This window comes from Schistocerca americana, chromosome 4 (genome assembly GCF_021461395.2).
Source record: "Schistocerca americana isolate TAMUIC-IGC-003095 chromosome 4, iqSchAmer2.1, whole genome shotgun sequence".
Lineage (NCBI taxonomy): Eukaryota > Metazoa > Arthropoda > Insecta > Orthoptera > Acrididae > Schistocerca > Schistocerca americana.
In genome coordinates, this window is record NC_060122.1 from 325325271 (window position 1) to 325349598 (window position 24328).

The following is a 24328-nucleotide window of genomic DNA, read 5'->3' on the forward strand; positions in this document are numbered from 1 at the left end:
AAATCGGTGTATGTAGGGCAAGGGGCGCTATCCGAGCTTCGAATGCCATGCTCCAGCCCAATATTAGTTTGTGGTAAGGCAGGAAAGTCTAAGATGTAAATAGGCTTTTGCTACCGAGCTGAGGAGGAAAGAGGACAGAAAGAGAAGATCACTCTTGTACTGGCACATCGCTAGTAAGGAACTGCAGGTCTAAACTATGAGACTTGTGTTCTTTGCTAGTGCGCCACTTAGAGACTGTGCCAGTCACCTTCTGAACCGTCAGAGGTACTGTTTCTAGCATCACGCGCACAACATCTGACATGTTCCGTCATGCATAGTCGTGGCTAAGAGTCAAACTGGTTTGGCAGAAAAAAACGGGTCCACCTGCACACTGGAATCCACCGGGGTTTCAGAGGGACATAGGAAAGTTCCTGCATTTCAAATTAACAGAACGCGAGACCGCCTACTTACATTTTTCGGGCGCGCGCCATGAATAACAGATTGCTGTCGTCCATGACTTCAGTCGCCGAACGCAACATGGTGTGCCGCCCTGAGCAGCAGGAGGATAAGGTATTCACTGCTACGATGTAAGGCTCCAATATATGTTTCTCAGCACCCTGTTCTTTGGAACCATATTTTTCTTTTGGAACGTTAGAATATAGATGCTTGATGGTGTCGTAGGTTTTGTGCCATGACCTAGATTCACGCGAATGAAGTCAGATAAAGCGATTGGTATTCCGGTTAGTGTCGTGTGTCGATCCCCAGCTGATCACTTTGTCCACCATAGACCCCATGTTAGTGAAACCGTTTGTCAAATAAAAATGTTTGTGTGACATTTCTTTAGCCATTTTTGTTGTCTTGTGATGTTACAGATGAATAAATCTGTTGCCATTTAGATCATAACTTCTCCCTTAGTTCTGAGTAACAGTACCTTCCCATTTTATTATTAAAGTCTAGATTTGAAGCGTGAGTAGAAGGCTTTCAATGTTTCCATGACACACAGTCAGCGTCACTAATGAAAACCCTTTCACAACATTATCGGTGTACTGCTAACGTAGTAGCAGCCATTAGTGTTGTAAACTCTCTGATGATTACGCACAAATAATGATCATAAACAGTGTAGAACTTTACAGCTCTGAGTCATTTTTATACGATGCAGTGGGAGTTATTATGAAGAACGGGGTAAACAGTTTTAAGAATAAGGTAAAATAGGTGGTATGAGATGAGGTGTACAGGGTGCCCGAAGAGGAATGGTCAATATTCAGCGATATGAGAGGAACGATCATTCGAAGCAAAAAAGTTTAGTAGACATTGGCTCCGAAATGCGTGTCTTAAGAGCTACGACCACTTCTTCATCTTCGATAGCATAAAAGATATCTCTTCTACTGCAAGCTTCTTGCTTTTTATATTTTTGAAGAGGTATTTTGGACCAAAACGTGATGAAATTACCTTGTATGCATGGGCTCTAAAAAGGACACATTGAGAGCTACCGGCACTTTTGCAGTATTATACGTTATTGAAGATGAACAATTGCTCACAGTTCTGAAGGTAAGCATTTCAGAGTTCATGAATACTAGACTTTTTTCGCTTCGAATAATCGTTCCTACCAAATCGGCGAATACTGACGATTCCTCTTGAGACACTCTGTATAGAAAGAGATGCTAATGTGAAATACAATAAATTCCGCTGAAAATTTGTGGCAATATTCGGAAGCAGTTTTCCTGGTAGGTTATCCAGAAAATCCATTAAAAGAAACAAGGAAGGCGTAGGTATCTAAAAGGATTATCATTTTGTGTAAGAGGGTAGGAGAGGTTTATATAAAGATCAGAATAAGGCACGACTATCATTACATACGTTCTACAAAAAATACTGTAATGATTTAAAGAATGTCATCAAAATGTCCGGAAGTAAGCATGTTCTGAAAGAAATTAGTGATGCAAACAGTAACACTGAAATATTGCCAGATGCTATCAAGCAGGAAGTAGTACAGGCAATCGGTGTACAAGACACCACAACAAAATAGATTACAGTATTGTGACTGGTAATTAACAAGTTGAAGCAACCAGTGAATATACTGAAACTGATATTCCACAAAACTTTAAGTAACTGGAAGTAGCACGAACATCATTCACTGAAATAAAAAGAATTATGAAAAGTCTTATAAACAAAAGCTTACATGTTTTTGAATTAATCTGAAATACAGTCCCGAAAAGGAGTAGTAACTTCATAGGCAATGTTTTTATTCATATGTAATGCATCAATAGTAACAAAGAATATTTCAAGCCAGATTATAATAGCAATTGTTAAACCTATTTACAAGAAACGTGACAAGAAGACTTAAACAATTGTCTAGTTTTCGTTACTGACATCTTTTCCAAATTATCTGAAATAGTAATCTACTCAAAAGTAGTCTGAGATTTAATTAGAGAGAATGTACTTACCGCATCACAGTTTAGATTCCAGAAGGATTACTCTACTGAGACTGCCATTTGTACATTCACTTAGCAAATATTACATGACTTAAATATAAAATAGCGTAGCTTGGTATTTCTTGTAATCACTCCGCGACAGCGTACTCTCTTAGAAAGTATGACTTTCATTCTCTCTCCCTTAACTTTAATCCAACTTTTAAACCTATATTTTACTTACAACATTGTTTTTCGATGGACACTGCGCAAGAGAGCTGAATGGTCCCATTTTGGAAATCACGTCATTTTCTCCCATTGCGATGAACGAGAGTGAAATTTGGCTGAGACGTGCCTACTACCGTCCTCTGTAACGGTGCAAAAGCTTGAAGTCCAAGACGTCAATCTCTGGCTCAGCGGCGCATCAAACAGCAACGCGTCGACACATGCGGCAAAAAGGGCAGAGCTCGGGGGTTCTTGTGAGCTGTAATGTGATTAATGAGGTCACATTGGCACCAAATTTCACCAAACTCTACGTTATGTTACCGTGGACGTGCCACACGGTTGGAAGGTCGGCACTCTGTCCTTACCGGCATCTCACCTCTTCTCTTCATGCCTCTATGATGCAGAACAGAACTCGCGCGAATTCCTTATAGGTGGTCGATGAAAACATTTCAGACGCACCACCGCACAGAATCGACACGTAAAGTCGTCAGTATATGTCATAAAGGGCGTCAATGAAACCTGTCCTCCATGGGGGCGTTCGTTTACACCCATTTTGTCGTCGAAAACGACAGTTGGCAGGGTGATTTACGACAGAGCGACGTTCTTGTTAACCTTTGACGATGCCGACACTAGCCTCCTCCCACCCCTCCCTGCCCACCCAGTCGGCTTAACCCTTGCCTAAGGAGGCCATGGGGCTCCAACCCCACTAAATGTGATCTGAAGCTTTTGTAATGTACTGTGATTGCAGTTTTTCTTATGGTATGCAGGGTGATACAGGTAGAGCGAGATGGCGTAAGAAGATACTTGACAGCTCGCAGCGCTGTAGCGAGCTTTCACCTGCGAAGCGCCAACAGCTGCAGATGAAAACAGTAGCCGCACACAGAGTTGTGACATCACTGATGCGTTGCCACATAGGCGTTCACAAAATCGCGTTAGGTAGTTTGCTGTGAGCGAATGAAGCTACCGCACCCAGCCCACTGCTACTGTCTAGGATCAAGTAACGCCAACTCAACCATCCAATTCATTCGATGAAATCTGAACGAGATCCGAAGCAGTTGTGATACAGTACAGTACAGAAGGCAATTGACATACAATGATTACAATGAAGGCACTGCGATTTATGACGTCCCCTGTACATTACAATAGCAAATCAGACAAACAGAAATGACACATTTATTGAAGGAGAATATTGAAGTCATCGCGATTCATGACAATCCCCCGGGCATTACAAAAGGCTGTACATCATCACCACGAACTGCAATCCGTTCTCTGCGATGTGCTCCCTACCTGATCACAAGGTTGGTATGGAGCTCTTGCGGTAGGGCGTTCCAGTCCTGCACCAGCGCTATTGACAACTGCTGGACCATTGGTGGATGTGGATGTGCTGTAATACGTCTTCGCAATGCACCCCACTCCTACTTGATGGAATTTAAGTCCGAGGAAAGGGCAGGAGAGTCCATTCGCTGAATATGCTCTCGTTCCCAGAGCTCCTACACCTGCGCTATTTGACATGGACGCCTACTGTCAACCATAACAAGGAAGTCAGTGTCAAATGTACTCCTGAATAGACGAAACACAGTATCATAATGACGATGAACGGTAAGTGTTGTAATGCACCTCTTACTCCGGGGGACAAATATTAATTATTATCAGTAGTAGTATATTAAGCTACAAATTATAATTTTGAACCTGTGTGGTCTCCCTGGTGTGCCTAGTCGATCACAAGTCCCCGTCACGCTGTTCACTCTAACAACAGTGTACATACAGGGTTGAAGACATGGAGAAAGAAAGGTGTCATCACAATTTGAATTTAGAGTAATATAACTTTCTTACCTTTATTGGTCGTTGTTGCACGCTCGTGGTCCAGTGATGAATCTCGCCATCCGCTGTTTGTTAAATCAATTTGAGGTCCAGGGTGTGTATTCCGCTGCGTAAGAACTGACACTTATTTCAACTTCCAACTTTTATTTTATAAATGCTTATCGTGACGACATTCAATAATTTTCAATGTATCAGCTTTTCCAATACATCATTTCGTTCCCTCTATCCTTGACCTTCTCAAAGCAAGCGTATTACAAGACGCCTCAACGCCAGTTGCCATTGTCTTTACAACCCCAACAACCGGCTCCTGTTCACAGAGCTTACAAACTGTGTAGTACTGCCAACCTTGGTTGTATGTCGATATTTTACACATCGCACGTATACATATATGAAAAGTGTTTATGATATAGTTCTCTGGCAATATACCTCATGATTGTCCTCATATTAACAGTTTTGTAACAAAATAATAATATTTCAGTTTGTGTTTACGTAGTTAAAGTTCACTTACTCCTTCCATTTGATTGACTGCAACGCACTCCTCGCCAGCCGGTGATATCGGTAGTTTCATTAGTCCGTTACATTACAGTATGTTATGTTCAAAGATTTTTAGTCATTATGTCCATGCAGCAACATGTCTCTCCTCATCTTGACCACCAAAAGTTCATATTCGACTATGCTACTGGGCACACATGAAACTAAGTCCAGAACCACCTTGGCATATTCCCCACTCCCCCACGGTCCAATCCCTATGCTCTTAGACCATCGTAAACGGTGTCGCCGCCGTGCGGATGTCAACGAAACACAACGTACTGGTCGTTGGCGGAAGCGATCGCCTCCGTGCAGTCACCGTGCCATAATTGAGCGTTAAGTTGCGAACCTCGTCTTCTTAAATGTGGTCGCAACTGCATCCGCTGTTTGACGTGGGTCCTGTCTTCGCCTGTTGCACAATGTAGTGGTCATCTGCTGTTGTGTTTGGCCGTGCCGACCACCACCTCTCCCTGGGGGAGCAGTGCCTGTGGTTAGGGAAGCTTACCATGCACGTGAAGCAATGCTGTGAGCAATATGAAACTTCTGGTCCTGAGTCATACCACTTCGACCTTATTCCGGCTTCCCAATTACCTTTCACCGCATCGTGGGATTAGCCGAGCGGTCTAGGGCACTGCAGTCATGGACTGTGCGGATGGTCACGGCGGAAGCTCGAGACCTCCCTCGGGCATGGGTGTATGTGTTTGTCCTTAGGATAATTTAGGTTGAGTAGTGTGTAAGATTTCACACACATTTGGACATTTGAACCTTTCACAGTGTTAAGTCATCGAAATTGTGACTCCGGACAAGGCTGTAATAAAAAACACCACGACAGTGCATCATAACTGCTTGCTGATTACCTCACAATGTCTTTTCCCGTTCCTTCAACTGCTTCGTATTACGAGGCCAGTTCTATTCGGCGCTACAGTTACGCCATGTGACGACCAGCTTCTTTCCACGACCGAGAGAGACCTCTGGAAACAAGTTCCCGTACTTTCGTTCACATCCACAGAGTTGGTTACATGGTAAGTTACTTCATCTGTCTCGCCCTTAAGTTTTTCAGAACAGTGTATTATCCGCTTCTCCCCTATACTTAACACTTGTTTACCTGAGAATTTCGAACATCTTCCGTCATTTTACATTGTCTATCTGTTATTCCGGGTCGACAAACTGTATCTTCTTGTAGAGTTGTTTCCATTACAAAGTGTACAATTAGTACTTCATCTCTCATATCGTTACCCTTCTGAAGCCTAACGGATCGTGGCCTGATAGATCCTCAGATATCTTTCCCATTCTTCTTCAGTGCTTCATTGTCTGCAACTTGATTGCACAAACTGTTAAACTGACTGTGAGACAGTTTAACACTTGTTTGCGATTTCTTTCTTCGGAATTGCATGAACGATATCTTTCCGAAAATCTGAAGGTACGTCGCCAGTCTCACAGGTTCTACACAGCAACTTGAATAGCCGTTTGGCTGTTATATTCCCCAGTGATTTTAGATATTCCGAAGGAATATTATTCATGCCTTCTTCCTTTGCCTTTGATCGGAAGTCTGTGAAAGCCCTGTCAAACTCTGGCTTTAATACTACATTCCGTATCTCTTCCTGATCAATTTCCATATTTTCATCCATTTCGTCAGCAGCAAGTAGCCCATTCTCGAGTGGTTGCAATGCATTCTGCATTCTATTCTCCCTATCGTCTACCTTTTACATCCCTGCTCTCTTAATATGTCGACGCTTTTGATTTGACTACCCCACATTTTTCCTGCAGCCATTTAGCTTTGCCTTCATTGCACTTCCTATTTATTTCATACTTCTCTGTTTCCCTAAACAAGTTTGTCCTTCCTCCTTTCGTAGACGGCAACCAAGATTTCTTCGCAGTTATATTCCTTGCAGTTATATTTCTCTGTGTGCCTTACGTGACTGCCGTTTAAGGAGATGTCAATTCCTCTTCAACTTAACTGTGTACCGTGGTATTGATTATTGCAGTATGTACTGTCTTGCTTCTTAGAGAAAGTAAAGTTATTTATTGGAAAGAAAAGAACTGCCTGATCACTAAGTGCTAATAGTGAGGTGTAAAAAATAGTTACGGGGCGAGTGTAGTTTTGAAGACCTCCTAACAATACCACCACTTGCAAAGTAGGTTAGAAATCATATTAATAATGTTGCCCACGCAGCATATGTTCGCTTTATCGGTCAACAACAAAGTTATTGACTGTGGATGGTATCGTCAGAATGGAAATAATGAAGTCACTGTAAAAAAGGTCATTAATTTTGGCACTTATCTTGGATGGATTCCCACGTAGATTTCGTCGAAGTAGTTCATCTTGTTGATTCTAGGGTGATTCCACATTGATTGCTAGAGGGTCCAGATCTGTATTTTAGCAATATTTGAAGACCTAACAAATGTGTTTTTCAGGAAATTCTTAATGATCAAACAATCCCAGATCAGAACAATGGTATGGTAGTAATAATGTTTGATTTGGTGTTCACGATCCACATTTTTATTAAACTTCTTGTTAATTCACATATACTTCTTCTTAATTGTCACATCATCAAGAAAACAGTTTTGTATCAATCTTCATATATTTAATTTCCACTTTAACCAAACACAACACTTGACTGTTCTTTTACAAAGGGAAATAAGAACTTAACTTCTGCAAAGTGAAACAAAGACTGCCCTGTGCGCATTCGTGCGAAAGCGGTTACAAGTAAGTCAAAGATTATGACAGTCTCACAGAAATGAATGCACACAAGAACCATATCACTGTAATATATCGATACATCGGAGTACCTATACATTAATAAAACCAAATGTGAATATTGTCACAAAAATATGTCTGTTACTTCGCAGAAAAGTAATACTATATTACTGGTATCGAGAACTGGGGCTGGAGTGCCGTAATGGTCACGTAAATAAAGAACCATTACAACCTGATGTTAAACGTAGCGTTGATCACACGTGAAGACAACAGCAGCGACTCGTTGCACCAATGCAGTGAGATTATTCACTTTTCATTTGTAAGGGAGGGCCTCAAAAACGCTACGTCAGTTAATGAATAATAAAAGAAGTTTATTAACTGGTTTGGTTTTCTTTTTCTTTCATAGCTTCTTGTTCGCTTACTAACTTGTGTTGAATTACCGTGAGACTTGATAAATGTCGCCTCCTGTATTACTTGCACAACTTTGCATCTTCTGATATTAATTTATTTTAAAAGGTATTGTATCCCGTAAAAGGGAAGAGTAATTAATTCATTCTGCACATAATTTGACATGATGTAGTCATATAACGTTTTAGTATTGCGGCAGAATAACGGCTTAAACCATAGAACACCAGACGGTACATGCTACCTTTGGCTCGCTGAAAAATACGTACGACTTTCAGAAATATGTGTTGTCTTCCCGAAGCTTAAAAAATTTCGTTTACTAGATTACTGAACTTGTCTTACCCAATCTGAAAAATACTTTTTCGGCACTTAAGTTCTGAATAATTATAATGACCTACTGTAAATGAACTACACGTTGTTGACATTGTCGGACTCCTAAGACTGAGATGTTTCTGTTTCAGTATATTATATCAGGAAGCTACTGAAATCTCGCTTAAAAGTTTTATATTGCCATTCAGTTAGGTTTGTGGTGCTTTGAGACAGGTGATCCAACTGCACCTGTTACTGACAAGTATCATTTTACGTTTATGTGAGTTATACTCTCCAAGACAGTGTGTGAAAGGTGTGGGGAGGAATGGGAGATGGGCTATACAGTTCCTTCATGTGGCTTGTATGTGATAATTACTTTAAGAAGAATTCCTCTAGAGTTCCAGATATCAATTTTCTTTTACTTTTTCCTCTTCTTCTGCATTTCTTGTTTTAAGTTTATCACCTACTCCGTTTTCACAAGTTGTCTGACTCCCTTCCTAACTGTTCATAAAATAATGCCAGTTGAGGAAAGTGTGTGTCAGTCATCAGTACAAATTTTTATAAGGCGTCACATATCTTAATTACCCAATATTAAATTGCCTCTGAATTTAACTTCTGTCACTATTTCCTTTAATACGTGGTTAAATCTTGAGTAACTGCTTATCCTTTCCACAGGTTTCATTTCGGCTCTATGTTTTTGTCGTTTTACTAGTGCCCATCATCCACTCTCCTTACCGAACAGAGACATACGATGGAAAAATATTTAACGACTAGAATTAGTACTGGCTCATTAAGTTATTGCTTTCGTTCCAGTTCCCACGAAGTGGCTCGAAATAGATTTCTTCTCTGTTTATTATGTCAGTTCTCATTCCCATCCGGGATTTCAGTACCGACATTACCGTAGGACATCCATAAATCCACTGAAGCCAGTATACACCTATATACGAGTATATAGGAACTTACATGTATTAATAAAGGGTTTTGAACAGGTAGAGTCTGTTGCATATTACGGAGTCCCAGCCGTCATAAAAGCTAACAATCTATATCATCGACGTGGTAATAGACATCTAGCCATCCTTGTATACAGTCACCTAGCCCAAATGTCTTACATAGTGAATTAAGTGAAACGACGAGGGATTCGCTAAAGTAAAACCTATCAACTTGGAGTACTGCATAACAAAATGGGAAATGCAAATGTATGGTGTACCTTATTAATACCATACTTAAATTTCACAGGGATATAAAACGTTTGAGATGAACTCCACGAGAAAACAGAGTTGAACCGATAAAAGTTTATAATTATTAAGGTTGGACGAAATGTAGCTCTAGACGCTAAAGTTAATTTAGAGGCGTTGACAATATACTTTGTGAATAATATTCATAGAAGCCGAAAAACAATAGGTAGTGGGGATACAGTGATAGAGATCAGTTTTTCGCTGAATTCTGCAAATGAATAACGGGTCATACTGAAAAGTGACTAAGTATTTCTGAGACGGCAATTTCCATTGAAACCGCGTTCCCGAATGAAGTAGAACATTTTCATGGACAGGGACACAAGTAATATGCCACTGCCTACCAACTTAATGATCCAGTGATACTTCCAGAACAGATGCAAAGAATCTAGTTAGGTTAGTTACAGAAATAGAGCTATTTTCCTGTGTCGACTATTTTCTTCGTGATGAGAGGTTTCAAATAGCATCTAAAGCGTGCAGCAGCTCGCACTTCCTGTATTATCTTCGATAAGTCCGTATCTCTTCCCTAAGTGCAGTCAGCCTCCAGACGACATGGACATGTCGTAGCAGTGTTTCTGAATGCTGAAGCGTTAGATGTGTAAGGAACTCAGTTGATTGGCGATGAATATATTGTTTAAGTATCTTGTTATTCGCTAAGCACAGTAGCACGATTAATAAATCTTATGTTGTCGTCTCGAACCTACGACTAAAGCCAAAGAACTAAGACACTTTTGTTCCATGACATTTCCGCCATTTCACTACACAACTTATCTATTTTATATTCCTATCAAGCTTTCAGCCTTAAGCCAGTATCAAATACAACGATGTTGGGTAAAATCATTGTTTAGTGAAGTCATCGTAAAGATTTATTGAACTTGATGCCCCAGTAGGTAAGAACAAAATCAACGAAATTTATTGCAGATTTTATTTTGTACTTATCTACAGGCAGGAACACCAGATGACTAGATCTCGATGATGACTTCATTTAACATCGTCTAAATAAGCACAACATTGTTGATTTGATAATGGCCTAAGGCCGAAAGGATGATGGTAATATAAAGAAAGAAGTTTTACAGTCAAGTGGCGGAATTTATTACATGACTGTGGCCCAAAAATATGAAAAGGTTATGTAAACTATTCTTTCTGCTACACAGATAAACCTAGATGTTTTGATGATATAGGCCGTACTATCATCGTTTGGAAGACCTTACGCTCCTTTCCATTTTCTTGCATATTTAAACAATCCTTGTGTGTGAATTGCTCCTGTTGACCATCAGTCCAATAATTTGTAGATATTGAACAATTTAACCAATGTTTGCCAGAGATCTCACTGTCATCACATTAACTGGTTACATGAGATTCTTGTACCTGTAATTAAGAGCTTTATTGAATATACAGGGCTATTACAAATGATTGAAGCGATTTCATAAATTCACTGTAGCTCCATTCATTGACATATGGTCACGACACACTACAGATACGTAGAAAAACTCATAAAGTTTTGTTCGGCTGAAGCCGCACTTCAGGTTTCTGCCGTCAGTGCGCTCGAGAGCGCAGTGAGACAAAATGGCGACAGGAGCCGAGAAAGCGTATGTCGTGCTTGAAATGCACTCACATCAGTCAGTCATAACAGTGCAACGACACTTCAGGACGAAGTTCAACAAAGATCCACCAACTGCTAACTCCATTCGGCAATGGTATGCGCAGTTTAAAGCTTCTGGATGCCTCTGTAAGGGGAAATCAACGGGTCGGCCTGCAGTGAGCGAAGAACCGGTTGAACGCGTGTGGGCAAGTTTCACGCGTAGCCCGCGGAAAATTGGCTCATGCCACAACTGGAGACCGACAGCGCCGACTTCATCTTTCAAAAGGACGGTGCTCCACTGCACTTCCATCATGATGTTCGGCATTTCTTAAACAGGAGATTGGAAAACCGATGGATCGGTCGTGGTGGAGATCATGATCAGCAATTCATGTCATGGCCTCCACGCTCTCCCGACTTAACCCCATGCGATTTCTTTCTGTGGGGTTATGTGAAAGATTCAGTGTTTAAACCTCCTCTACCAAGAAACGTGCCAGAACTGCGAGCTCGCATCAACGATGCTTTCGAACTCATTGCTGGGGACATGCTGCGCCGAGTGTGGGAGGAACTTGATTATCGGCTTGATGTCTGCCGAATCACTAAAGGGGCACATATCGAACATTTGTGAATGCCTAAAAAACTTTTTGAGTTTTTGTATGAGTGTGCAAAGCATTTTGAAGATATCTCAAATAATAAAGTTATTGTAGAGCTGTGAAATCGCTTCAGTCATTTGTAATAACCCTGTATATTCTTGTTTCAATCTACCTGCAGTTATTTACTGAGCCGTGTGCGGCTCGCATTCATGGCATGTGTTCTTTGGCATTTTGTCACATCGAGTGGCGTCTTGTTTCTTCCTTACTTACTGGTGTAACGAAGTTGCTGGCTTGCCTCCTTGAGTGGCAGCAGCAGCGCTTGTCGATACTAGTTCTCTCGTGCTAACTTTGGTGTGACCGCTAGTGTTTCCGGGTGGTGGTGGTGTGTATGGTAGTGAGTCGGTTGGGACAGAGCAGAGAGCAACTCTCCATGGCGCAAGGCCAGGCCGGGACTGCTGGCGGTGTGCACGTGCTGTCGGATCGTTAGGCGCTAGCTGCGACAGCGACAAAGCTCGTTGCCCACCGAACCTGGGCGCAGAAGTTGGGTATCAGTTAACCTGTTATGAAGATCAACTATCGTGACATCTATTCATTAGTTAGTTTGTTGTTGCTCCATGGGCTGCTCGGGCTAGCAGCAATGTATGAGGTGCTGGGGTTGGCGAAATCTTACAGCCGTATTCCTATATTGCGATTAATTATTAAACTGACTGTTTCTTACCAGTGAAGTGTACCAGCTGTATTTTCCCCCCTGTGTCCGTTAACGTCCCAGTTACCTGCCCAGGTCGTTAGCGTAGTTTGTAGGCAGTGTGCCTTTTCCTCATCGTGTAGTTGCTGTCCGGCATGGCGTGTAAAATGGCTCAAATGGCTCTGAGCACTATGGGACTTAACTTCTGAGGTCATCGGTCCTCTAGAACTTAGAACTACTTAAACCTAACTAACCTAAAGACATCACACACATCCATGCCCGAGGCAGAATTCGAACCTGCGCCCGTAGCGGTCGCGCGGTTCCAGACTGAAGCGCCTAGAACAGCTCGGCCACCTCGGGTGGCAGCATGGCGTGTAGCTCGACAGCCTTTTAACTTGTTTGGTTCATATTTGCTTAGAGTGGTTATTGTTCTCTTGACTGTTTTTAAACGCCAGTTTCTGAAGGCGTAGTGCTTTTCGTATCCTCGTCCTCGGCAGATATTTTCCATCGTTGTGCTGTTGGACAAAAGGGAATGGGTAAATTGTTGCGCCGTGTGTAGTTTGGGTTGCCATCCCACTATTTAACTTCAACTCTTGGCTGCCTGTCTCACCTCACCTTACGTTTGAGCTACCTTTTCAGGCCGACCCTTGGATCACTTCTGAGCACCACTTGTTCTGTTTGTTTTAGATTGTGATTTTTATTTTAGTTTGAAGTATTGTGTGAGGCCTTCGGCCGTGTATTAATTCAGTTTTTAAATTTTACATAAAGGCCTTCGGCTGCGTTTAAACCAAATTTTAAAGATTGATTTTATTTTAAAAAAGAAAAAAAAATCATTAAAATTGGTTCTATCTGAAATTGTCTGTAATCCAGGCCCTAAGCCGTTAGTTGTTCGATGTGTTATATGTGGCCTTCAGTCGAGGATTTATGTGAACCCCTTTTAATAGGGCCTTCAACAGTGTGTATTATTTAAAGGAATTTTTTTTAACAGAAGTAAGCGTTTTATTTTAAATTGTTTGTCTGACTTGTTGTTCAGGTGTTCAGCGGTTGTTTCAAAATTGTTTGTGTCCTTCAGTCGTGCAATAACTTAATATTTCTTTAATTAGGTTTTCGGACGTTCTGTTGTAATTTTAAAAAGAAATTTCTAGGTTGGAAAAATTGTTTATTAATGTGTTTTAATTACAATTGTCCTTCAGACGTATAGTGTAGGCCTTCAGCCGCTAATTGTTTAATATTTCTATAATTAGGCTTTCGGACGTTCTGTTGAATTTTAAAAAGAAATTTTTTGGTTGGAAAAATTGTTTATTCATGTGTTTTAATTACAGTTGTCCTTCAGACTACAGTGTAGGCCTTCAGCCACTAATTATTTTCAGTTCCTTGTTTTTTTTTTTTTTTTTTTTTTTTTTACAGGAATAAAATTTACCTTCTATTTTTAATTGCTTTGGATTTCTAAGCCAGGCCTTCAGCCGTTCTTGGTTTTGCTGTGGTTTAGGGCCTTCAGACAGGAAAGCATCTCAGGTTCTTTAGCTAGGCCTTTAGTCATATTGTTTAATTGTGATCTTTTAAAGCAATGTCTAAATGAATGGTTCTTAGAAAAATAAAGTTGTGTGTTTAATTGTGCAACTCACAGTAACTGTTTATGGCCCCATCCACAATCATAACCTTATCCTGTGCACTCTCTGAGTACCTACCAACCTGGTTTCATTTATGTAGCTATATAACCTCCCCAACTCTTGTTAACTTTATCTACAGCTGAAGTACACTCACAGAGATGAAGCGAGAGTTTAAGGTTAATTATACCTACAAGAACAAAAGGAAGTCATTGTCAGGCATAACGGTCAAGCCGCGAAACTTTGAGGCAGATCCAATTTACAGTAACAAACGATAGCACTGGAATCGAAAACTACTGTTTTCCCTCAGTACTTCAATTTTGATACTGATAAGTTCTCACAAGGAGGTAGATGAGTGAAGGACCCTAGAAGCAAGACCCATCCGAAAATTCAGTAAGTTTCTCAGCAGGGTAAATCAAAGCGTTTCACGTTTAGAACGCGTCGACGCAGACAGGATCAAACCACCTTGAGTGCTGCATTGCTTAGTCAACATTCTTAAAGAAACTACGCAATCTGTTATGGTATTGCAGACAAGGTGGTGGCCAGCGGGTGCTGTAGTTTCAGAAGATGGTTTCACACTTACTCGTCGCTGTATATGACCTTCTTCTGTAGTATCAACGTGTTCCATGAGAATAAAATCTTCGTGGTATGACAAGGCTAATTCCTGGGACATACCACTCGGTATACAGGCAAAACAGCTGCCTGTTCCCTCCCCTTTAACTGTCTTGGTCGTTTCTTTCATAATTCCTTGAATACTCATCACTTCTGGAGTCAATGTAAAATTGACGACCATTTCGTTGGTTCCTGTACCCATGGCCATCTCTTCTTCCTCGGTGGGATTGTTAGTGAACAGAGTGATTTCTTTGTCAGTTATCTCCTCAGTTTTCCTTCTTCAACCGACCGGTTTCCTGTGCAATTGTTAGCTCTACCCGCTCACTAATTGATCATGTGACAAAAACTACAAAATTACATAAAACTCCTTACTGATAACAATTACCTCCTATCCATATTTAAATAGATGTTTACTTTCAGACCGGGTACTACTATTTTTGTAATTTAGCTTGCAGTTAATTTGAAAAGACAAGATTCCTTTGATTCTTCATGTTTATGTCCTGTTATCATAATTAAACATACCACAGGTATAACTAACTGGTTTTCATTAGAATACCTGGACAACCACAACGACTATGACAAAACAATAATTTAAACAATAACTGCCATTATATTCTAAACATTGTCTGAATAAACCAGTCTTCTTCTTCGTCTGCACATCCACTAACGGATGTTTGCTATAGCATTAGCTGAGTCTTCTCTATATCTTCCACTATGGGTTAAGTTCCCCGCATTTCTTCTTCCTGTCCACTGTCTGACGTTGCGGAGTCATGTAATCCTCCTCCTACCAATTCCTCTCTTGCCTTCAGTCTTCCCCCGATTATCAGCTGAAGGAAGTTGTACCTTTCACTTCGTGTCACCTAAGTGGCCGGCCGGTGTGGCCGAGCGGTTCTAGGCGCTTCAGTCTGGAACCGCGAGACCGCTACGGTCGCAGGTTCGAACCCTGCCTCGGGCATGGATGTATGTGATGTCCTTAGGTTAGTTAGGTTTAAGTAGTTCTAAGTTCTAGGGGACTGATGACCTCAGATGTTAAGTTCCATCGTGCTCAGAGCCATTTGAACCATTTTTGAACCTAACCTAAGTAAGCTGTTTTCTTACGTTTAATTGTGGTTAGGAGTTCTCAGTCCCTTTTTACTATTCTCAAAATTTTCTTGATTTTTTTTTCCTTGCTGTCCGTGGAATTTTAAGGATACTTCTATACAACCACATTTCGAAACACACTATTTAATCCATTTATTGACCCATCCCACAAGTTAATGCCCAAGGACCTCTTAAATCTATGGTCAGGGAAGACGGTGGAGGACTGAGACATGAAAAATAAAGGAAAGTCTCGCACATTCGTTATCAGAATTTATAAGTTGGTGTCCAATATGCTGTTAGCTGTCCTGTAGGTACGTCAGGTAGGTGTGATAGGCTTGGATGGTACTACTCAACTTTACAGATGCAAAAGCAGATAGGAAGGTATGGAGTAAGCACCTCTGTTAGACTATAGCGTCCTGTTTTAGGAAGATGGCGTATGGTATCTTGTTGTCACAATCTGCGTCGTCGTTATTTCTTCTCTTAGCATATCGGTATGTTTCATTTTGTTTGACTCCAAAGAGGTAACACGCTAAATCCGTCTAAAATGCGAGAGAAAAGACCGAATAGGTTAGAAGGTTGAACAGTCCGGTGGAGGGAATGCTTTCTTAACAAACGGTCTTTCTAATAGGAGCACTTCTTTTCCGCTCAACTGTTGTGGCCTCCTCTTGGTTCCTGTACATTCTGAATGTTACAGTTTTTTCCAAAGCTTATACCTATTTTCCCAGAACTTCAAACATCTTCCGCCTGTTTATGTTGTCGAACAATTTCTAGGTTTACAAATACTGTGAAGGTGTCTTGATTCCTCCAGTATGACGCTCAACGTCGGATCTGCCTCTTTGGTGCTCTTACCTTTCCTGATGGGTAGCTAATCATCATCTACTACATCCTAAATTTCGTTTTTACATTTTTTGCGTTAACATTGTCAGAAACAGGGTACATGAGCTCTCAAGGAGATCGTGCTATAGTTTTCACATTTATCTGTACTCGAGAACTTAGGGAATGTGTAAATGATATTTAGTTCCGAAAATGCTTGATACAGTCTCAGCAGTTTCCACACCAGCTTGAATACTCTTATTGTTGATAGAGCCGCGTATTATTAGATATTCCACTCGAAAAGTGACTGTCCCTGCTGCGTTGTTTGTTCGAAAGTCTTCCAACGCCCTGTAAATGTCTCACGCTGACACGGCATCTTCTACAGGGTGTATCATAATTAATGGAGTAAACGCATACAATTGAAAGTACACGATGCTAGAACCAAAAAAGTATCAGTAAACATAGGGTCGAAAATGCATACCTTAAGAGCTACGAGCAATTTTTCATCTTCGATACTGTGAAGCAAATCTCTCCTGCTGCAAGCTGCTTTCCACATTTTGGGAAGTAGCAGTATGGACCAAAACAAGAAAAAATTACCACTAACATTTGCTCTAAAATGCATACCTTAAAAGTTATGAGCAATTGTTGATTAGAAGAGTTGTGTTTCCAAGTTACGAAGATGAGCACGTGTTCATAACTCTTAAGATATGACTTTCTGGAATATATGTTTACTGGATATTGTTTTCTTGTTTTGGTCCTCATTACGATTTCACAAACATGCAAAGCAAACAGCTTTCAGTAGAAGAGAATTGCTTCACAGTATGGAAGATGAAAAATTGCTCGTAGATCTTAAGGTTTGCATTTTCGACCCTATGTTTACTGAGACTTTTTTGCTTTTAGTACCGTGTACTTTCAACACTATCCATTTACGCCATTAATTATGACACACACTGTGTGTCTTTGAAACTGCCTCCTAGGTCATTATGGCATCGGATAGTTCCTCTTCTGCACTGAAATGCTCAACACAAAAATGTCTTTTCTCCTACCTGCTCCCTCTTTAGCTTCTAAATTTTGCGAGACATTGTATTAAAGTAACCGTTCCATAGTTCCAGCCTCAGATAAGGCACCTTAGTTGTTTGTTTTTAAAAAGTTCATTGTAGTATTTAATTAGCACTGTATTCCACTACAATTTTAACATGTTATCAAACACTATTAAAAAACATTGTTTCATTTCCTTAAAAACGCAGTGTCGGCAAGTAACTCTGTTAGTAATAAACGCTGCTCGTGATGAACATGCAGCGAAACAGATTTGTTTACGTCATTAGTTTCTCACCGGATTTCTGCAACCAGCCACGACTTCATCTCCCGTGTCAAAGTCTCTTTCTCAGAGTAACTCTTACAAAGTTCTCAACAATTGGTAGGATATATTCCGATATCTATTTTCCCCTGTTCTCTGGTTCTCTAAGGCTTCCCTTAGAATCATGGAAGTAATTCCCTGGTGTCTTAACATATATACTATCATCCTGACCCGTCTTTTAGCCAATAGGTTCTTATGTGCACGTCATTTCCAGAATACTTGTGCAACGCGGTATCTGAAATGATTCGATTCTCTTTCCCACTTTACCAAGAATCCATTCTTCACTTACATACAAAGCTATGCTCCATAAGTAACTTCTCAGAATTTTGTTCCTCAGGTTGTCTATATTTGGTATCAGAAGGCTTATTTTAGCTATAAACGCAGTTTTAGGCTGTGGCTATCTGTTGTTTATAACTTCCTTGCTTTGTCCATAATTCAATACTTTTTCTTTCAAGCTAGCAAAATTCTTCTCTTCGCCCACGTGGTACGAAATATCGATGTTAAATCTACCGATAATTTGTTCCACTCAAATTCAGTCCTATTCTGGACAGTAAAGGTTCCTCGCTTTCAGTGATAATACCGATAGCATCAGCGATTCTTATCACTAACAGCGTTTCCTGAATTCTGGGCGCACTCTTTAACACTTGATTTATTCCCATCCTTGCTTCTTAGGTGTACAGATTGAATATTAGAGGAGAAGGAATGCATCGTTACCTTAAGCACATCTCTTTGGATCTTGCATTCTTTTTGTTTCCTCTTCATGCTTGTTCATATTGTCTATTAAAATCTTACCTTTAGGCTTACTGTAACTTTTCTCACAATTTCAAATATCTTATACTATTATACTTAGTAGAACGCTTTCTATAGATCGACAAATTCTACGAAGATATCTTAAGTTTGCTTAAATCAGATTTGCCTCCCTGGTGATTTTACCTTTCCTAACGCCAAAATGGTTGTCACCTTGAGAAATCCCCATCGCTGTTAAAAGAGAGTACGAAATGATGCTAGTTAGTTATCTATTCAGAGCTCTCCCCAGTGAGCTATTCTAATTAAACTGCGTGCAACAGACTTAATAAACATCAATTTTTGGCTCAGTAATGGATCAGTAGGTGGGGGTAATCATATATTATCCTCATTTATGCGTAGAGATGCAACCTGAGGTGACTTATGGTTGGCAAAGTTCAGGAAAGGAAGCACCATGGGGTTTTCACCTCTCTGAGAATTAAAACTGTGACATGATAATTGTGATTGCGTTCATGTTCTGATTATAAGAAATACTGTTGTGATACAGTGCCAGTCCCAGTAGTGATACTCCAGCTAATCCAGGTGTATTATTTTTGTCTCCTTTTGTGGCTGCTTTCTAGTGTAGGAACATAAAAAGAAATGAAAAGGGAAACATGCTGAACATGCAGCCGGAGCGTGACACTATCATTCTCTGGAATTGCCTCTGTCTATTCGAAGTCTTTCGAGAACGGTGTCTTTCCTATAAAGTTTCTTCTTCAGGATGGATCAATAAACTGGCCGTGTTATTTACTAAATTCTCTTTAGATCAGGGAAACGCTTGGCGGATTATCCGTAGCAGTACAGTGAAACAGAATCTGCCTGGCTGACAAAGTCCCAAAAGGAAGCTGATACAGCGCAATAAACGATAATGTCCAGCATCTCTTTTTTGATGCATTCCGTGCCTGCTAAAACAGCAGGAGATGGAAAGCTTCTTCAGTTGCCCTTGATGCTCTGTGGCTGGAACAGCACGCAGAAATCGTATTACTGTTAGCTCGGACACAGTACATGCTATGGAATATCCGCAAGTTCAGCGGCAGAAGAAATGGAAGAAAAGGAAGAAATCACCAATGCAGTTACTTTTGTTGTACGGCGGGTGAAAATAAACACGCATTTCTTGACTCCCCCGTTTTCGATTGGATTTAATTTCAAATGTAATTAATCTGTATATCAGACTGACTCTAGTTTCCATACAAAAATGTGGCTTCTTTTCATAATGGAGTATTGCGGAATTAAAAGTGACGAGGCCTACTGCTTTGACACTTTTCAATCTAACAGATCATATCGTTGTTTTATGCTCTGTTTAATTTATTATTTTTGTAACTGTCTAGGACCCATGAGCGGTTAAACTGATTGCACTATAGTTTCCACGTTTGATTCATTCATGTTACGTTAAAAGAATTCATGTTAAGTGTGATGCAGTAAACGGGATACATCGTTGAGTTGATATGGCGCTATATAGACATGCAACTCTGAGAATACCGGTGGAAGCTAGGATGTGACAGTTGCATCAAACTGACAGAAGATACCCCACTCATTCTATTGACTGAGAACACTTCTAATGTGTCCGTGTACCAAACACTAGTCCACAACGTTAAAAAAGATTTCTGTATCTACAAACAGCATTTGCAAGCCATCATACGGAGAATGGTGAAGGGTGCCTTGTAGCGTTGTATGCCATTCCATCTCTTCTCGAAAATGGAGAGTTAGAAGACTCACTGTGTACGTCCATACTAGCCTTGATTTCCCTTATCTAGTTTCCGCAACCCATAAGCAGTTTGTACGTTGGTGTCAGTACAATAGTTTTTCAGTCTTGTTACCAATTCCGTTTTCCTAAACGTTCTGAACAGTGTACCCTGAAAAGAACGTCTTCTTACCTTCAGGACACCCATTTGAGTTCATGAACCGTATCCATTATATTTGCTTGTTAATCGAACCTATCATTAGCAAATACTGCGTCTGTACACGTTGTCAATAGTGCTTTGCGAATTCCTCAGTTATTCCCATTTAACAGCAGGAAAAGTTACCGTAATATCCACGTGTTACCTAGCAGTAAGAAATATAGCAACACCCTATGATCTGGTCCTACGTATTCCTGTTGTCCGACTTGGTGGGGATCGCAATTATCTGAGTTGTCTGAAGAATGAGCCGCAGAACTGTTTTGTGTTCGGAGCTAGACTTTAACAGAGTTCTTCCAACAAACCGAAGTCAACCAGTGGCTTTCCCTGCAAACAACCTCGTCCCTTTTGATGCCGCTTTGCAGCCTTGCGCTTTGATATTTTATCGACATGACTGTCCCCACCAGTACTCCACTGATGCCCGCCTGGTTAGCCGTTCGGTCTATCGCACGGCTCTCCGGGCGGGAAGGAGCGCCAGTCCCCGGCACGAATCCGCCCGGCCGATTAGTGTCGAGGTCCGGGGAGCCAACTAGTCTTCGGATGGTTTTTAGGTGGTTTTCCATCTGCCTCGGCGAATGCGGGCTGGTTCCCTTTATTCCGCCTCAGGTACACTATATCGGCGATTGCCGCGCAAACAAGTTCTCCACGTACGCGTACACCACCATTACTATACCACGCAAACATAGTGGTTACACTCGTCTGGAGTGCAACGTTCCCTGGAGGGTCCACCGGGGGCCGAACCGCACAGTAACCCTGGGTTTAGTGTGGGGTGGCGGAGGGGTGAAGTGGACTGCGATAATCGTGGTGGGGTTGCGGATCACTGCGGCTGCGGCGGGGACGGACCCTCTCTGTCGTTTCTAGGTCCCCGGTTAACATAACATAACACCACTAATACTACATTAAAAAATTACACTTCTGTTTGTCCTGTTCCTGAACTAATAGCACACCGCTTATACTATATTCGAAAATTACACTATCGTTTTGTGTTAGTCACAGGCAGACCTGCACTCATATACACCTCCTAATATCAGGTCGCGTCTCCTTTTGCCCGGCGCAGTACAGAAACTCGGCGCGACCTGAACTCATGAAGTCGTTGAAAGTCCCCAGCAGAAATACTGAGCCGTGGTGCCTCTAGAGCGGCCCATAATTGTGAAATTATGCCGGTACGTTATTTTGCGCACGAACTAACCTCTCGACTTTGTCCCATACATGTGCGATGGGATTGATGTCGGGTCATCTGGGTGGCAAAATAATTCGCTCGAATTGTTCAGAATGTTCTTCAGACGAATCGCGAACTATTGTGGCCCTTGACATGGTGCATTGTCATCCTTGCACAGTGTCTTGTTGACAACTGGGGTCCATGACTTCGATGAGGTCTGCGCCACACCGAACCCCATCATCGGCTCACACCATATGAAATCAGGACTCATCTGACCAATGCACGTTTTTACTGTTGTCTAGGCTACGAGCCTGGTGACGAGCCCAGGAAAGGCGCTGCAAGTCATAGCGTGCTGTTAGCAAAAGTACTCGCGTCAGTCGTCTGCTACCATAGTCATTTTACGCCAAATTTCGGCGCACTGTGCTAACGGATACGTACGTCCTACGTCCTCCACTGATTTATGCTGTTTATTTAACGCTGAGTTACCTGTCTGTTACGACCGTAAACTCTACGCAGACGTCGCTGTTCTCGGTCGTTAAGTGAAGGCCGTCGGCCATTGCGTTGTTCGTTGTGAGAGCTGAAGCCTGAAATTTTTTACTTATTCTGCGCACCTTCTTTACACTGTGGACCTCGGATAGTTAAATTTAGTAACAATTTCGGATATGGAACATCCCATGCTTCGAGATACAATTACCATTCGGCGTTCAAAGTCAGTAAATTCCCAAAAAAATGATTCAAATGGCTCTGAGCACTATGCGACTTAACTGCTGAGGTCATCAGTCCCCTAGAACTTAGAACTATTTAAACCTAACTAACCTAAGGACATCACACACATCCGTGCCCGAGGCAGGATTCGAACCTGAGACCGTAGCGGTCGCGCGGTTCCAGACTGTAGCGCCTAGAACCGCTCGGCCACTCCGGCCAGCAGTAAATTCCCATTGCGCGGCCATAATGAAGTAGGAAACCTTTTCGCATTAGTCACCCGAGTAAAAATGACTGGTCCGACGCTGCATTGCCCCTTCATACCTTGTGTACGCGTTACTACCGCAGTCTGTAGATGTGAATATCGCTGTCTCATGACTGTTGTCGGCTCAGCGTAAAGTACAGACCATTGTCAGCCTATTGACAGAGCGACGGAGTGGTGCTCGGCGGCAGCGCGTAAGAACAGCCTGCCACTAGGCACTCTCTGCGAATTGCGGGGGCCGGCCCTCAGCGATCTGTGGCGGCTGTTGCGGTCGCAGTAATTCAGGCTCCACCGAGTGGGGCGCGGTGGAGATCGCTCGCTACCTGCGGCCAGGCCCGGGGGAAATCTCGCGGCTGATTGAGAACGCAGCAGCGGCGCCGCTCGCAATCGCCGCCGGGCGCAGTGCATCGTCAGAGGCGCGGTGCCCGCTGACCACGGACGTTACCACAAGCGACACACTGGCCGGCTGGATGGGTTTATGGCTGACCAAGTGGTGGGAATATTGCGTGCGATGTTCAGCACGTCTGGCTGTTCGGGGAATTATCTCCCCTGTGCCGCACGAAATCCGCACTGTAGGTTCTCTGTTGTTGAAGGATTATCGGCCGAGTTACGATGTCGTTCTACGGAAACATGTCGACAGATTTCCTACTCGCCAGCTTCAGGGGAAGTCTTTGCCTGAAGTTGTCGAGTAGGAAACTTGTCGAAACGTTGAAGCAGAACAACCGCCTGCCTCGACTGATAATCCGAGAACACTTCACCACCGTCTCTCCCAGTCACTGTTGCTGGTGGTGACGAAGAGTATCTCACTGTGCCCAAAAGGAGCAGGTTAAAGAAAGGCAAACCTATTTACATAGTGTTTGTAGATTTAGAGAAAGCATATGAAAATATTGACTGGGATACAATCTTTCAAATTATAGAGATGTTTGGGGTAAAAAACAGGGATTGAAAGATTACTTACAATTTATATAGAAGTCAGACTGCAGGTGTGAAATTAGGACGACATGATATGATTGGTTCAAATGGCTCTGATCTCTATGGAATTTAACATCTGTGGTCATCAGTCCCATAGAACTTAGAACTACTTAAACTTAACTAACCTAAGGCCATCACACACATCCATGCCAAAGGCAGGATTCGAACCATCGACCGTAGTAGTCGCGCGGTTCCGGACTGAGCGCCTGAACCGCTAGACCATCACGGCCGGCGACATGAAATGACAGTAGTAGTTGAGAAGGGAGTGGCATCTCACTTTATAGTTAACATATCAATTAAAAATCAACTTTTTTTACGTGAGCTGGTTAGCTCCATTTTTCTTTGTGACCTACAAACAATCAAAACGTTCGCATTTCATCGTAGTAACATAAACCAGATATAAGAATCCTCCTATTTCTTATGGTACAGTTCTCAATGACAGTGGCACTGTCTGTTGGCCATTCGGTCCGGAAACAAGAAACAGCTTCTCGATAACTGCTCTAAATGTACATCATTAAACTCGGTATGTGCTAAAATTAATCAGAGGGCAGTTAAAACTCTATTAACAATTGAGAGAGCTATACAAGTCAAATTATCATGGTCCATTACTGCTGCCTGATTGAGTAA